A 17,305-nucleotide genomic window follows, 5' to 3' on the forward strand; every position below is an offset into this window, starting at 1 on the left:
GTGTCCCTGAGAAAGACATCCCTGAGTTGCTCCAGGGGACTGTCCCTGTAACTACTGATTTTACTGGATGGAGCATCTGCTATATGCCATAAATATGAATGTAAATGCTGTTAACTGTTTCTTTGCTGGATTTGTATTTTTAGGACTGAATTAGGTCTAGTTGCTTGTCTGTGATGTTGTTGTCTACTGTCATGTTAATGTGGAGTTGAGGAATAAGTGGACAACCAACAATGAGTAAACAATAAATAGACCCAAGATGGCTGCCACACAAAAGTCATAATGTCCAAACATGCAGTGCATACTCGTACATACTCAAGTAGAAGTTTAAATACTAAGAAAATTGAGTTATTGACTAAGCGTGTTGAAGAAATTGACTTAATTGACCAATGAAGCTATGAAACATACTTAAAAGTAATGAATAGAAAAGAATAAATAACCAAAAATAGTGAAATCTAACTGGACCTCATGCCTGAAAATACAAATGAAAAGAATTTAAACTTTTACACATTAGTTCATATTCTTTATGAACCTGTTTTGAAAATGTAAAGAGAAAGTAATGTATTTAGTAAAAAAAAATATTACTTTTTAGATTGGAGTCTGTTGTTTAAAGAGTATTAAGAGCTGAATCTGGAGATTGATGCAAGAGGAACAACTGTATGGAAAACAAGTAGAAAATCCTCAATTTGGGATGAGACTAAGCATGAGGATAGTCTGAGTCTGAAAATCTAAATCATGTGGGAGAGCCAGACCAGAGATATTATTCCTGTGTGAGGGGCTTCTGGTGGCTAATGGGAGTGTTCCCTCCTGGTCACCGCAGGCCCGTGAGCGTGAGGTGTGAAACCTGCGGCTTCTGACCAAACTTCACCACACTCCGACGAGCCAGCGGTGCCTCATGCCAGACCTCGGCTCCAAAACAAGCAGCGCCCGCTGCCAGGCGGCTTCTCTCACAGCTTATGGGAAACGTTTACAATTTACTACACAACTCCCCAGGGGCCTGCCCCTCTGTTTCTTCCTACCCTGACTTTTCATGTGTTTTCTTTCCTCCTCTCTTACCCTTTTTCTGTGGCTTTCCTCGGCGTTCTCCTTTAGCCAGCTGCTTGGCTTTTTTGTTCAGCGCAGAGGCAATTACACTCCTGCTCTGGGACTGGTTTCCGACGCTCGCTGGAATGGGCCTGATTTCTCTTTGTCTTGGCAAGACTCCCTCTCTCTTTCTCACTATCCCCCTCTCTCTCTCTTTTTCTCCGTCGCTTTTCTTTCATTTCCCCAGGCAACCCAAGTTTGCTGCCCTTTTATAAGAAACTCTGGGTCTGTTTGGAGAGTGAGAATCAGTCACAGTTAAGGCTATTAGATTGGAGTAAACTGGAAACTGAATTGGGTTGCCTTATCAAGCCTTCTTTCCTAACACACACACACATACCTCTAACACACACAGACACATGGATGTGGACACACACACATAAACACATCCTCCTCATCTCATTGCTGCGGCGAGGCCTATATTCCCCACGCTATTTCTCAGTATAAAGTGTGTGTTTTTATATGTGTTTGTGGAGGGAGCTTCAGCCATTTTTCTCTATTACTCCTCCTCCCACTCTCACCATGTCTTCACCAGATCCCTGTCCTGCTCATTGGGTGCATCGGGGAGCCAGGCGGAGCTATGGCATTGACTGGCAGAATTTTAAAGAAAGGGGTGGGTGGAAAACGTGTGTGCAGCCTTTAACAGGTCAGTGAGGTCCTAGCTGCATTAGTGGTCCTTCACCTTCGAGGTCTGTCCCCCGTGGCCTACATCAACAGGGCTCTGTATGCATGTCTTCTACGTTTTTTGTCGGTTAAAGTGGTGAGCTCTATCTACTTTTTTCATAGCAGTAACCAGAGACCAGTCTTTGGTCTCTATTAAGGGCACAATTGTTTCGAAATAACTATTTTGAAATTTCCTCAGCATTTACATAAATAAACAGGTAAAACAAGAAAGAAACAAAAACTTTAATGATATTTGCACAAGTGACTTATTGAGGGGCATAGTTTTAAATAGTCCAGGATGAGGGAATAGCTCGCCTTGGAGACACTCAGGGTTAAGTGTCTTGCTCATGGGAACAATGGTAATAAGTGGGATTTGAACCTGTGACTTTGTGGTCTTCTGGTTCATAGGCAAGTGTGATGCTCACTAGGCTACTACCACTTAGCAAAATACAGACACAGACACACAGAGCTACCTGTGCTATTCAGCTCTGAATGCTACCTTTTATATCTGGAATGAGCTCATCTCATTTAATTCTCACAGACATGCCTCTCTCCCGGGTTATTCAGCGCCTGTAGAACAGGGGTATTTACTGCTGAGCTCTTCACAAACTCTCAGCCATTGATTACAGTCTTAAGTCTGTTTAAATAATTCAGACGTTTTCAATGCAAGTTCACGTTGTTGAGTCTCTGAAACACCTTCTCTCCTTCACAAAAGATTTCAGAAATGTTGTTTACCATCTCTGTGCTCCATCCAGCCTCCTCGTTTCCGTCATTTTCTCTCTTTTCTTTATGCCTGTTCAGAATGGTTTCTTCAATAAATCTTTATAAATCTCAGAGGTCATCTGCGGTCAGCAGTTGTATAGAGAAATCTCAACCGTGGTCACAGAGCTGACATTTTCACACCCTGTGTTCACATGTGAAATATAGAAGGTTTTCACCCACAAGTGAAGTCACTTGCATTTTCCAAGCAGAAAATCAACAGTTTATTTTTTTGCTGATATATACTCTACTGTCCAGAAGTTAAAATACATTTTATAACATCTTTTTTTATTTGAACAACAATTGAAAAAACTGACATTTAACTAATTTAACTGTGGAACAGTCTGTAGTATCAAATTACTTGTCCACAAAGGCTTAAAATACACTCATGAAGTTTCCATGCATGTAATTCCATGCTCAGGGTTTATAGCTTGGCCATTTCCTCTGTCTACTGTCATTGTCTCAGTATACATGCACGGGAGGGAAATAGATTTATTTTTGATTAATGTACAGTGGGGGAAATGATTATTTGATCCCCTGCTGAATTTGTGAGTATGCCTATTAACAAAGAAATGACCAGTCTATAATAACGGTTAGTTTATGTGAACATTGAGAGACAGAACATCAAAAAAATCAAGGAAGCAATATTCAAATCTCAAAAATAGTACATATCTGGGGAATAGACATCTGGACACCCTAACTTAATCCAAAAATTGCATGGACTTTCACGGCTCCAGGAGGGTTTTCAAACTGTCAGCTTTGATGGGACAGAGAAGCTAACCTCGAAAGCGAAGTACATGCTGTAACAACAATAAATCTAGAATAAAAATAAATAAATTTAGACTCAGTGTTCATGATATAATAATTGGCTACATTGCATGTGGAACAAGCCGAGATAAATCAAGCATTTTCTATATATCGCCTGTTACAACCCACCCCTTGGTCTCACAGCCCCCCTCTCTACTGAAGTAGACACTTTTTTGGGAATTAATTCTTCAGCATTACCGTTTCCAGCCATGTTTAACAACTTTGTGTCGAATGTGAGCGTAAACCACTTCAAACCACACCCACTTTATTCCATGAAATTATAATATAGTTATATATATATATTGTTTTTTTTTTATGTTTTTTTTTCAGGCAAAAATGTCGCTATAAACTGAATGTTGTGTAAACCTCTAAATTGATGTAGTGTAAACATGGTGACTGTTACACTTCTGTACCAGTCAGTTACATTGGGTTTCAGGGACGCCGATATTTTTGTGCAATAAAATTGAGAAGAAGAAGCATATCATTATTTGTTTTTAAAAAATTAAAGCATGAGAAAAATTTGACGGTATGTGTGTGATATAGCAGCTATAATGCCTTTATTAAAATTGCGGAATGCATTTTTTATGTTAATTGAATTGGTGGTGAAAGTGCAATGTAACTATAGAAAAATGGCCAAAAGATGATGATCGCTACGCTTTGAGTATTGAAAACGTGTGGCAGGCTGGCACTAATGCATGGCTTACAGCACTAATTGTGCGTTAATGCCAGAGCTGTCTTATCGCCGCCTCGGACAGAGATGGACGAAGCATGTTTTGGGTCAATATGCCATGGATGGAGATGGAGGGCCGACAGCGCCCCTGGCCCCGTGCCATCCCCCTCGAGGGCGTCGGCGAGAGAAATGAGAGTCGTGAAGTCAGAGATTACCCCCGTCTCCCCTGCATGCATTGATTAGTGAGGAGAGGAGTAGGGGGAGAGATAATTATATGGGCTTAATTATGTTTTTTTTTTTTTTTTTATAATCTACATCAAAGATAATGAAAGTCTTGGAGAGTTTCCAAAACTCGTCAGCGTTTGCCGTAAATTCCTCTTTGGATTTCTTTTTTTTTCTCTCTCTGTGTCTTCAGCTCTTTTTTCATTTTTTGTCTTCCATTTTCTCTTTTCCCTGATAGAACTTGCAAATCTATTCCCCAAACGTGTCTCTCGGCATTGACTTTTGAAAGGAGAATACAGTCAGCTCCTGTAGAATGCAGGCGTGCGCCGCTCGCTTATCCAGAGAGGGAGTATTTATCCTTTCAGTCGTGTCCTTGGCTCTCCTTCTCTCCTAAACAAGACAAAGTAAAAAAGACGAAGAAAGAAAAAAAGGAAAGAACCCAGCAGACGCATGTGTTCTTAAGAATATTTCTACTCAGCAAATATCAGGATCATTCGTCATTATGAAATGTCATGAACAAACATTTGGCTGCAGCCATCATGAATTCCTGTGTGGATGGGTTTAGGAGCACGTTCCCCACGGAACACAATAGGATCTTTAGGCTTTGGAATTATTCCTGCCTTTGTGTGCCTTGCAACATCTGTAGCGTATGGCTGCTAAATGTGTGTATTTGTGTGTGTGTGTGTCATCAAGTCCTCTTGAGATCTGGGTTAATCCAGAATATCGATATTTTAAAGACAGACTGTAATAATTGGCTGAATCTGTATTTTCCCTTCCAGCTTGCATTCAACAAATGAGTGTTTTCAATTGTGAGTTTTGACTGAAGGCATGATTTATCTGAGCCAGCAATGTAGCTGTGCACTGCAGTTGTGTGCCTTGCCAAAACCGTCAGCTGTTTGGAAGCACTTTGGCTGTTTTGATATTATTCAAGAAGCACAGACTTTTAGTTTAAGAATTTTTAAGGACAGTTTAAATATTGTTAAAGAGTACTTAAATATTTTTGTAATTATTAGCTATTGGCTATATTTAATATCTGAAGTATCAGAAATTGCTTTAAAACCATGCGACCCTTATAACTATGGCAGAACTGATTCTGTTCAGATGAGTGGGATATGAAGGTGAAAGACATATGTGGTGTGTGTGTCTGTGTTAGTGTGTGTATGATTATATCAATGTCTTAGTGGGGACCACAATTATTTATCTAAAAAAAAATTACAGAAATTGCCAGAAAGTTAGAATTAGTTTTAGATTTGTTTTTGCATTGATTTATACTCTGTATGTTACATTGCTATACAAAGCTTTATAAAGAAACACGTGTGTGTGTGTGAGGGAGAGTGTGTGTGTGTGTGTGTGTGTGTATGTTTGAGCGTGTGAGGTAATGAAGCCGGAACAGGGTCCTGAGCCCCATATCCATCTTGTCAGCGGCTGTAATAATCTGATACATCATTGCTGTCCCTGCCTGCAAAGAGACTCCAAATGCAGAATGAATGGCTTTTTAACAGGCCCTGTCCTTCAGCTCCTGAGGAGGGGTGCATATTAAAAACTCCTCCTGCCACGAGGAGAATTCATAAACGGGCGCAGCGGCCAAGAGGAGGAGAGCAGGAGGTATTCTCTTCCACTCCTCTCTCCCCCCATCTGTGAAGTAATTCATGGGTGGCCATGGTGGTCTTTACTAAAACTCGTAAAATAAGAGGGGAACTTCTTCTACCTGCACTGGTGTTTCAGGTCCACCCACCTAAACACACACATAGTCAACAAGACGCTGCTGTTATTTGTTCTAAGGGTGTGCAGAGGTTTTGGTGTAAGAATGTATCCCAGCATGACTACATCACCTTGTAAAACTGCGTACATGTTTTTTTAAGTAAACACATGTAGGGAAGTGCAAGTTTGATAGTAAAAGATATAAAGTTGGCCTATACACCCTTTTCAGTGGATTTATTTAATGTTGTGTCCCATATATTCTTTTCGCAATGTTTTTTCCTCATATCTAGTGTACTTATATTGCATTCAGTTTGCACAGCTAAGGAGGGATTTTTCATTTCTCAAATGGTCTTGAAATGTTAGTAATGCCCTTTTGAAAATTTTAACTTTGAAAGTTGAATTATCAAAAAGATCTTTAGTTTTTTGCTTAGGTTCAGAGTTGGAGGTAGTGTGTTTTGTGTGTAAGGCGAGTGAGAGGTGAAGGAGTTTTTTTAGCTCTGATGAGCACAGAGCTTTTAAAACCCACCAGCACATCCGATCAATAACCCCACAGAGCCCTGCCCGCCTGCCGACGGAGAGTCGGCATGGAGCCGAATCGCGGGCCACGCGGTCCGCTAATCAATATTTAATGGAGCATAAGCAAGAGCTTTATGCTCAGGGACAGGCATTTCATGCCCCCGTCCTCACACGAGAGATGGCTGGCATAGCATCACCTTAATGTCACAAAATGTTCATTGTTTGGGGCTCTTGTCCTTTTTCTGTATTTGTCCGTTTCTTCCACTCTCCAGTTGCCATGCATGGGAGTGGAGCACGGGGAGCTTCCAGTTTGTTGATAACACGTTACCTCCAATTAACCTCTTACAGTTTCAAAAATCAATAGGGTAACATCTGTTTTCAGTGTACAGTATTAATTAATCTATTAACCTGCTTTACCACACAGGGGGTGTTCACTAATGTCACATTTACAGAAATAAATAGTTACCAATAAGCATTGCTAGCTGCTAATATGCTAAAAACTAAACACCCAGCCTTTTTGGTCTGACCATCATTATTTTTGACACTGTTGAGAAACTTTAATGATAAAATGGGATGATTGACAGCTCTCAATATAACTCCTTCCTTGTTAGCTGACATCACATTATATTCTTTTATAGTTATCCCGGGATCACACTGACTATCAAAACCAACATGCAGATACATTACCAGCACTAGATTATCAAACACTCCCCACAAAGTTACACCACAATATCACAACATATTCAACCAAGACTAAATCTTAAATATTTAACAAGATTATTATCAAGATAAATTTTCATTAATTTTTTTTTTTTATTATTGATTAACAAGTGATGATTTAGAGTGATTTGTGAAATAGCGCTAGAGCTCAGCTCCGTGGTTGGCTGGAAGATCCAGGGCTAAAACTTCACCCCAAGATGTAAGATTCAGAGTTAGCAGGGCATGTGTTTTTAATGAGTTCCTTTTCTGTCCAGTCACTGCAAGCCACACACACACACGCACACACACACACACACACACACACACAAACAGAGAGAGCTCCTTAGTTAGGGTCTCTGTTGTGTGTATGAATAGCACTGGCCTTGTTTCTCTCTCTCTCCCTCTCTTTCTCTCTCTCGCTCGCTCTGCTCATTATGCATGGCTGGTTGTGTTTACCCACGTGTCACTGCTCAAGTGCTGCTCTCCACGCCGCTGAGCTTTCAAAGGCACAGTGCACCTGAGAGGTGCGGCCTTGAAAGCGAGCCAAGATGTCCAGCGCTGAGCCGCACTCTCGCCCGGCCTGTTGTTTGTGTGACCTCAAGTGGAGGCTGGCTCATTTCGGTGCACCTTCTGTGATGACATTGTGTGTGATGGAGTATCACCAGGCGACCTGTTTGGCTCCTTTTTTATTTAAACATGGATGTGAATGAAGGGCATCTTTTTCTGGATGTATTGCTTCAGCTGAGATCAGATTGTGTGTAATTACACTCTGATTGGAATACGGTAATAGATTTTTTTCTATTACTCAGTGCAGTAGATGTTGAGAGATCACCACTGAATATTTTTGTTATCTCTGTCCCACCCAGTAGTGTAAAATACTGTCCCCTTGGTCTGAACACAAATCAGATCTTCTCCATTGTTTTCAACCAAGCTGGTTTGAGCGGCCAAGAGTGTTTAGTGGGATCTTGGGCGGATTGACTGGGGGAAATGGAATTTCTATTGTTTTTCTCTATCTCTCTTTTTAAACAGGGTTGTCCTCAAGTTGCCCAGCTTTTATTATTGTAATAATTCCCTTGAGGTCATGTCATAGACAACATCACTGCTGTACTGAATCACTGAACCCTATAGTTCTGTTAATGCTTCATTATTTAATTTTTTTCTACAATTGTATTTAAATTTGGGAAAGCGCAGACAATATTGAGAATTACAGCAGGATGTAAATCTTCACAGCAAATCACTGGTGTCCTTAAATCACCCCTGTCATTTTTTTCTGTAGACTCAGATCATTAAGGTCACAAGGAAGGAGAGCTTTCAGGCTCTCGATGCAGAATTGCCGGCACTCCTGATTCTGATTGAATCAAAGCAATGATTCATTGTGCAGCGCCAGTACAAAATCTCATCTCTTGTGGTTGAGAGAGACTGAACCAGTTAGGCTCCGTGCTGCACTTGCTCTAAATCTCGTTGACTGGAGGACTTGACTTCAGACATCGCAGCCACCACTGGGTGTCGTTCAAGGTGAGTCCTGTTCCCCTTTCTGTCTGACAGCACAGTTACAATCTCTCTCCAGTTGCCTCCCTCAGCCTCACAGCTGTCAGCTCACCCCTGTGCGGCACACAACCTACAATTCTCCTGCGCTGTCCTGTGTGTGTGTGTGCGTGTGTGTTTGGTGCACGCCCTGCTCGGCATCTGGAGAAGGTACTTTCATGTGTCACAGATCCCGGGCGCATGGCTCATGTTTGCCAATGAGAGCTGTTGCACCCTCCTCACACTCCACACTGAGCCTCTCCAGCCCTGAGCAGCTCCGTCTCCCACACCCAGCCTCCTCACCCGCCAGGTCCCCTTCACACACACCCTCCAAACCCTCCAGCCACTTCAGCTCCATCGCCCTTCATCTCAGATTCGGCCCCACGCCCCCATCCCGTCTCCACCCCCAGTGCCAACAGGCCCCCAAACCCGTTCCTCACCCACACGCTGCCAAGCCTGGCACCACTTTTCGCCCTATCTCCGTTCACGCCTTCATTTATTCTTCCTTTTCATCTTTAAACTCAGAAATCTTCTTCTCCAGTGACAATTGTCATTTCCTTTCTTTATTCCTTCTCATCTCCCCCTCCTCCGTTCTGTCCCAACACCAGACTTGGCTGGAGGCAGTAGTTGGGCTTCAGCTCTGCCCCATCTTCATTGTTCAGCCTTTTTTTTGTTAGTTTTTTTATTAGCATCCAGTGTGCGTGCACATCGGCCCTTGAATATGCAGCAAAAGCTGTGGGGTCATTTAACCCGCCTCATTTTCATAATCTTGAATATCGTGTGGTGAGTGGGACTGGCAGGGCTTGGTTGGGAGATCTTGTCCCCTTTCTCCACTGTCAGCTCATCTTCCTGCCCAAGCTCCAGAAGGAACAAAACGCTGAGAAAACATGGCTCCCACATTTGCATTCAAATACGATTGCCAGCGTCCTTTTGTTTTCTTCTTTCCCTCCCTCCTGTCTTGTACTGAATCCCACGTCTTTGTGATACCAAAGTGTTTTCGTGTAAGCATTACTTTTATACACCATCAACACACTGATTCTGCAGCATGTATATCAATGCACCATACATAGCCTATTTAGAATTGCAATAATTCTCAGCATTTTCTTTCTTTATCACAATTTCCATACAAACAAAAAAATGTACAATGCACCTTAAGAAATTATTTTGTTGCGGTCAGTACTTTGTAAAGTTTGAAGTGACAATGATGACCAAACAGGGGGTTAGGGTTAGCAGTGCCATTCCCTGCAGATTTCGAGTCTGTGATCAGGGGTCACCTGATGATGTTGCTTACTTCTTCTTTTGCTTTACTGGTGCAGTTCCTAGACTAAAACACTCATGTGACTGTTTCCAGTTTAAATAAAAAGTGAACACGGTATCATAATATTTAATCATTAATACATTACAACTTCGGCAAAAATTACATTGATGATACAAATCAAACAGCCGTCTGAACCCTGTCAAATATATGTCATAAAAATAATAGGACATTAATGTATTATTTCTTTACTAAATAAATCTAACATTAATTTAAAGTTCTCATAAATTCATTTATTTCTTAATGTTGCTTTTAGTCAACCTTTTTTAAGTTTTCAGTGTAATTTGACTTAATTCCACTGTCAAATACTTTTCATTTTGCTCTGACGTTTGCCTTGTTCAGAATCTGTGATCGCTGTACTGTTACTACATCAGGACTACTAGATTTCTGATTTTGGAGTTGCACTTTGTTCTGGCTTAAGGTTTTTGTTGAAACAAGTTTCCTTAGTTTAGTGTTTAGTTTCCAGCAGTGTAGTGAGGTCCTGCTCTGGCCATCATGTCTGTATTCCCACAGTCATCATCTTCAATGCTCCCTTCCGCCTTCATCAGTACTGTCTCCCTCGGGTGTGTGTCAGCTCTTTGAGTCACGTACTGCTGCTTGTCTGCTGGGAGTTGGAGCTGTAAGTAGGCTATGGTTTACACACCAGCACCGCCATCAAACCCTGGCTATTATTAGCCTCAGCTGGGAGATTTTCTAGTGTGAAATGTATTAATTTATTCACAAACTTCTGTTTCATTACAGCCTTTGTGTAATCGATTTGCCAGGAGGCATCTCAATAAAAAGCCGCGGACTGTTTTATTTACATGTGTGGCCCCGGGCTCGATTTCCTGCAGTGGTCAGTCAGAGGGGCCCTCTTGACCCTCCATACCCTGAAAGCAGCCTGAGGTGAACATTTACCATCTTTCCAGATTAGGGTTCTCCATTCCTTCTCTAGGCACCACACACAGCGGTTAGCTGTACTGTTACAAATGGGCTGAAAAAAAAATCTAAATTATTTAAAATAGATGTATTTTTCCCTCAAAGTAGTCATTTAGCCATTAATTTGCATTTTTATTTAATTAGACTCTTAATTACAGATGTGTGCAGTACAGATCTCTTTAATTGCATTCTTTAAAAGAATTAAAGTTATTTTTAAAAAGCATTTTAAAATATTTAATGAAACCACTTGAAAGGGTCATTGAAGTGGAAATAAATAATTTAAATGCTTTAAATTATAGACCAAAATAATATCAGGGCAATTATTTGTACAGAGGAATTTTAAAAATCTAATATGAACAAAAATAAATTCAGTTGTCACACTGGCATCACTTCAGCTGAAGTTCTATCAAATTAATACACATTTACTGTGTAAGGCTGTGTATGACATTTTTAGACCAAAAAAATGTCATAGAAAAAGTAGTATTTTAATAATAATAACAACTATTTTAGAAGTATATTTATTGCAGTTTGTATTTGCATGCAGCAGATAAAGTTCTACCCATCCCTGTATGAAAGTGTTGGAGAAGCAGAGTTTCTGAAATGTTGAGAGACTCATGACTTTGTGGAAGTCATGCTATTTATCTGGCAGGCCATGAAATCAATTATGGTTTTGGTGGGGACGATAGCGGAGAGCAGGTGAAAATGCCACTGTCCTGTTGTCACATGGGCGGAGGTTGGGCGCGTGCAGTATCAGCTCGTCCGAGATCTCTTTCACAGATTGGGCCTCATCATTGCTTTTATCGATTTTATGATTCTTCTGCAGCGCTCAGCCTCAAACCATGCACATATTATTCTTTATCGTCTCAGGAGAAGTGAACACAACAAATTATGTGTGAATAACGGTGTGTATGACTTATTGAATTCATATTATCTGGGTGCTGGATCACTGATGAATTTTTTAAATGGGTTTTATTATCAAATATATCATGGATACTGGATCCAGTGTGAGGCCTCATTCCCATCAGCATAATGAAACACACGCGCACACACACACACAAGCTTAAATGCAGGTGCAGGTCTTTGCTCTGCCTCTTGCGTGGTGGGATTTGACTCTAACTGGCCTTGGCGCCCGTAATGAAACGAAATCTATTTAAAGCCAAAAGCGATGCAAGTTTTAATTTCCTATTCCAGACTTAACCTTTTTGGCTGCACAGCATTTCACATCCACTTAATAACTTTCACCCCTCCTCCTCCTCGCCTGCTCTCTTCCTCCTCCTCCTCCTCCTTTTCCACCACCCTCCCCTCCTCTCCTCTCTTCTCCTCTCCGTGTCGCCTTTTCTCTTCCAGTGGGCTCCTGTTCTCGCGTCTCTCAGAGATTCCTCTTCAAGGGCAATATCTGTCAAACGATTCCCCGGTGAAATTCAGACAGGAACCAGGAGATGGAGAGAAAGTAGGAGGGAGAGAGAAACTCGGAGCAGATGAGAGCGCATTTGACACAGAACATTTTGTCTCTTCTTGTACGTCCAATTCGCTCGCATTCGAAGAGACAAAGGGCTTTTTGTTTCCTCAAACTCAGTTTGGCTGCTTACTCAGTCGGTTGTATTTTAGAAATTTTGGCATTAAACTAAATGCAGCTGCCACTATGTTTCTGTTTAGTGTAAAGCTGAGATTATTGCCTCATCTGTTCAAAACACTAGAGGTTTCATGCACTGCTGTAGTGTTGCTCTGCTTTTTCTATAAGTATGTATGTAGAAAATTTGGAATTAAGTGAGATCGATGTTCGGCAGGGGGACACATTTCCTGCCATTTCCTTCATCCTAGGGGCAGAGCGGCCTTGTCTGGTTTTCACCCGGGCGGCTCACAGGCTGCCATCTTCTGGCCATTCCTGCCACTGCATTCAGAGAAGCAATCTCAGTCTGTACTGTTACACATAACGTGTTGCACCGCAACACGTAATGTTTCACATTGTCACTTTTATATTAATTGAACTTTAGGCTCATTAAATTAATGTGCCTGGTGACACTAATGGGACAAGTCCATAGGAATTAATTGCAAGAGGAATGTGTTTCTCTGCGACCGTACAGAAGACAGTGTTTGTATTTTTAGACCATCCTGCCTTTGAGGTGTTGAATTTGGAGACGGGGCTCTCTGGAGTCCAAAATTGAATTTAGTTTGTCTTTTTCAGTTTGCCACATGTGGTTTAATGTGAAAGCAAAAATCACTTAGATGGTAGTAGTCTGAGTGTTAGCAGAAGCTGGTGAAGTGAAGTACCTTAAACTTATTTAAGATGTTGTACTGATCCTTTTCTTTTCTGCTCTGATATGCTGATTTGTTAATTAGTTAGGCTGTTGCTACTGGAGTTGACTTCAACACTTTTCTTTGATCAAATATTTTAAGTTATCAGCAAAAACATGTACTTTACCTGGGTTTTGTGATGTCACAAAATCTAAATGATATAATGTCATCATTCTAATAGCTGATCACGTTCACGATGCTGATGCTGGAGGTGTAAATTAAAAGATACAAGGAATTAATTCATTCACTAAAGAGAATCGATTCTGCCCGTTCATCGGATGAGTTGTTTTGTTCGTGAACGACTCACTGCTAATGTGAATCAGCAGCAATTTAGGTCGGTGGTGCACATCTTGCTAAAATTAGCCATCTCCGAAGGAGCTCCTTGGATCGTATTTAATTTGGCTCTCATTTGCCCAACACTCAGCTTGGTGCACACAATCTTTTTTTTTTTTTTTTTTTTTTTTTTTTTTTTTTTTTTTTAATATATATATATATATATATATATAAAAAAAAAAAAAAAAAAAAAAAACCACTGTCATACGGATTGCACACTAGCAGTTTGCCTAAAGCATAACCAAAATAGCTCAGGCCCCTGTAACTCTGTTCTAATAACACACTTCCGTGAAATCTTATTAGTCTTGCCTTTTATAGAGCAGGGGCCCTTGGCGAGGGCGCACTGCGCCACAGTGCGTATCTGCCGGGGAGCCTGGAAGACACGTGCGCTCCACGGCAAATGCCAGTCTTGTTTGAACAGATCACTCCATCTGATAGTGTTTTATCTCTGGCATTAGATCATCCATTCAGGTGTGTCAGAGCCTCTATATCGGGCTGAGTGTGTGGAAGTGTGTGTGCGCGCACGCTGCGCTAAATAACGCAAGAGTCTTTGCCATCTTCTTCAATCGGCCAGGGGTTCTGAAATTCTTCAAACCCCGGCCGTCATTTCGTGTTTATTTTTCGTGAAATCTGACAGGCCGCGTGTGATAGGGCTTACCCATAAAGATACCAGCTACATAAGAGGTGGAGGGAAAAAATGCCCTCGTATTTTGGGCTCCGACTCCGGCTCCGACTCCGGTTGCTTTTGTCTGTCTTCTCTGCGGTGTTGTAAGGTCCTAATGCGTTATCTATTTATCATTTCCTGAAGGGACGGAACACGGATCTGTTTTAAATTCCACCTTGCTTGCAGAAAAGTGCGCTTTTATCCCGCCGCGTCACCGTTTATAATATCTCCATAACCGCGTGGCACAGAATGCATTAGTTTCTGCAGAATCTTTTTAATGCATACATGGCATCTATTGTGAGTAGAGAGAGAAATGTGTTTGTATGTGTGTGTGTATGTGTGTGTATACACACACACATTCACATTCATACATACATACATACAAATATATGTGTGTGTGTGCATGTGTGTGTGCTCAGGCCATCCCCACGGCATAATCTCGATGGGAGAAACAATACGGGCTTTTGCAGAGATATCGCGCCAGCCACTTACTGTACTACATTAAATTTGATTGTTTCCTATAATTGCGTGTGTAATTTGTGTGCACGTGTGTGTGTGTGTGTGTGTGTGTGTGTGTGTGTCCCCAGGCCTGCCGCGCTCCTGTCGGCGTGGTGATGGAGGCTTGGATGCTGGTTAATTGTAATTGCCAGTGCAGCAGGCATGCGGTCGGAGAGACGGGTGGGGGTGGAGAGGAGAGGAGCGGCGCTCCCGCATGTCGATAGCGGATGGAGGGATGGGAGGGAGTGACTTTGTGTCAGCAGTTTGTCTTGTGCATATTTAATGAAGGCAGCCAGGAGCCCAACCACCCCCACCCCCCTACACACACACACACACACACACTCTCTCTCTTCTTCTTACGCTAACAGAATCCCGATAAATTAGATTTTTCCTCTGGAGGAATTGCCGGGGAGCGATCTCCGCCACTGCTGTCTTTCAAAGCAGAAACACAGGGATAGGTGGGGATTTTTTTTTGCTCATCCCTCCATTTCACTCTGTTTTCGCTCCCTCCATCCCGATTGGAGACGTGCGTTCGTCGAAGCCCATGGTGAATTGTTCTAATGAAAGAGCGGTGAGGGTAGAGGAGTGCAAGGGCATCCGCTCCGATTGCTGAGAGAAACCGGCAGAAATTGGAAGAAGGGGGGAGAAAGAAAAACGTGAGAAGGCAGCGCGCTCTCAATAAAAACAAAACCCCGCCAATTAAGAGGAGCCTTTGTTCCGCTCATCACGGGTGGCGTGCACGCATGAAGCTCTTTGTTTCGAAAAAAACACAGCCCTACCACGCTTACCTCCCACGTCGCCGTCCACGCAGATATACGTCGGAAGACGCGAGAGGAGCTGAGCGGACGATATAGATTTCAGCCACCGTCATATTTATTATGATAAGCAGGCCACGAGCTGATAACTCTCAGCAGGCCTCGTATCGATCTCACGACCTCGCCTGATGGATTGCGCCGCTGGATGCTGCGACAGGAGTCACGGCCATTGAGATGCGACGGGAATGAGTTTCAAACCAGGCAGCGGGTCTCTACATTTATTATCATTGTTATTAATCATTTATAAAAATTTGGTGTCCAGCGTCTCACTGACAGTGATGCATATGCGCACGCTGATTGCGGTGGATTTCCCGGCGAATGAAGAGCGTGTTTGGTGAAGAGATGCCCCTAAAAAAAAAAAACGACGTTATTCTCGCAGGCCCCTGCGAACAAGTTGCACGGTGCTGCAGCGATGCTCCATCTGCTTTGCATCTTATCTTCAAAGACAGCCCCCAACCCCCAGCTCCCCTTTTTTATTTCCCAAACACACTTTTCTCTCGTCTGTTTCTTTATTTTATCTTTCTGCCTTTGCCTTGGTAAACCGTAATAGATTGCGTCCTTTCTCTGGAGGTTAAATCGAAACGAATCAAAACCCTCAGCTGTGTCCTGCTTGCTTTCTTCCTCGTTTGCCCCCTTTTTTCCCTCCCCTCAATCAAGAAGAACAGAATAGCGCATCACCGGGCCTTTCATCTCTTAAAGACGTATGCAGACCCAAAAACACAGAGGTAGTGTTCTGTAGCATTGAACTCTGCGAGCAGAGGCGGAACAAAAAGGACGGGAAGAAAAGGCGGAGGAGAGGCACAAAAGAGAGCCGTTATGGCGGGGAACTAACCTTGCCTGCCTCTGATGTTCCTCAACACGTACGGCCGGCCGACCCATTACAGACCCCCACTCTTTTCACCCAATCTCTCTGACAGACGCTTTTTATTATTTTATTTTTTTTGTCAGAGGGAGAGTGTTTGTGGAGTCTATGGGGAGAGACCTGTTTTAAAGGTCCATTGTTGGAGGCTTCAAGGAGCTTCTTTTGCTTGGGGAATGGCCTTGCTGCTGCCCCCTCGCTCTTTTTTTTTTTTGTTAGTGTTTCTGAGGTGTAGACGTAGACACATTGTCCTCAGCGCGCCGGCGCTCGACGCCGGCTTGACACGACTGTTCTTGTTAGCGCTTCCAGGCGGTGGATAATGGGGGAGACAGAGCCCAGACCTGCGTTAGATGCTGCTGCGCGCTTGCCATGTTTAAAAGGGATGAAGCGACACCTCAGCACCGGTGCACCATTTATAAACCATATTTGTAACTATGCCCAGTACTGTCACTCTGTAATGAGGTACCAGTATTACAGTAAAGTTTTATTTGTTTGAAACCAATACCATATTGGCACTTAATGCGGCTAATATGTATCTAGCGGCAAGACCTGTGCCAATAATGCACTTCTACATATTTTCGTATCTATTTATCTATGCTCTAAATGTATTGAAAAGAATATTGACTGTGTGGGGGATCACTAGAGAGCAGGAAATGGAGTTAGATGTTTTGGTTTGGCTCCAGGAATTTTTATTGTATCCAATATTCGCCTTGACTGTTCTTAACACCAGTTAGAAAATATGGAATGTGCTCATCTGACACTATTTTGGATATGATGATGGCAGCTTCTCTGAAAATATAAATCTAGGCCTCACATTCAAAGACCCTTTATTTCGGCTGTAGAAGTATTAACACAGGAGTATAATGTAGTATAGTATAAAGTTTAGAAGTGTAATGTTTGTGTTAGATTTTGGTCATACAGGAGTTTTATACAGGAGTTTATTTGCCCTTTCTTTCTTTTCTACGTTGAT

At 42.2% G+C, this 17,305-nt stretch overlaps 1 protein-coding gene across 6 annotated transcripts in view; it reads left to right on the forward strand.

Moving 5' to 3' along the window:
* The window catches only part of LOC114788578 (AT-rich interactive domain-containing protein 1B-like), a 147,325-nt gene that overhangs the window by 76,058 nt on the left and 53,962 nt on the right, over window positions 1-17,305 (forward strand). The window lies entirely within an intron of this gene.

Source organism: Denticeps clupeoides, chromosome 1 (assembly GCF_900700375.1).
Source record: "Denticeps clupeoides chromosome 1, fDenClu1.1, whole genome shotgun sequence".
NCBI lineage: Eukaryota > Metazoa > Chordata > Actinopteri > Clupeiformes > Denticipitidae > Denticeps > Denticeps clupeoides.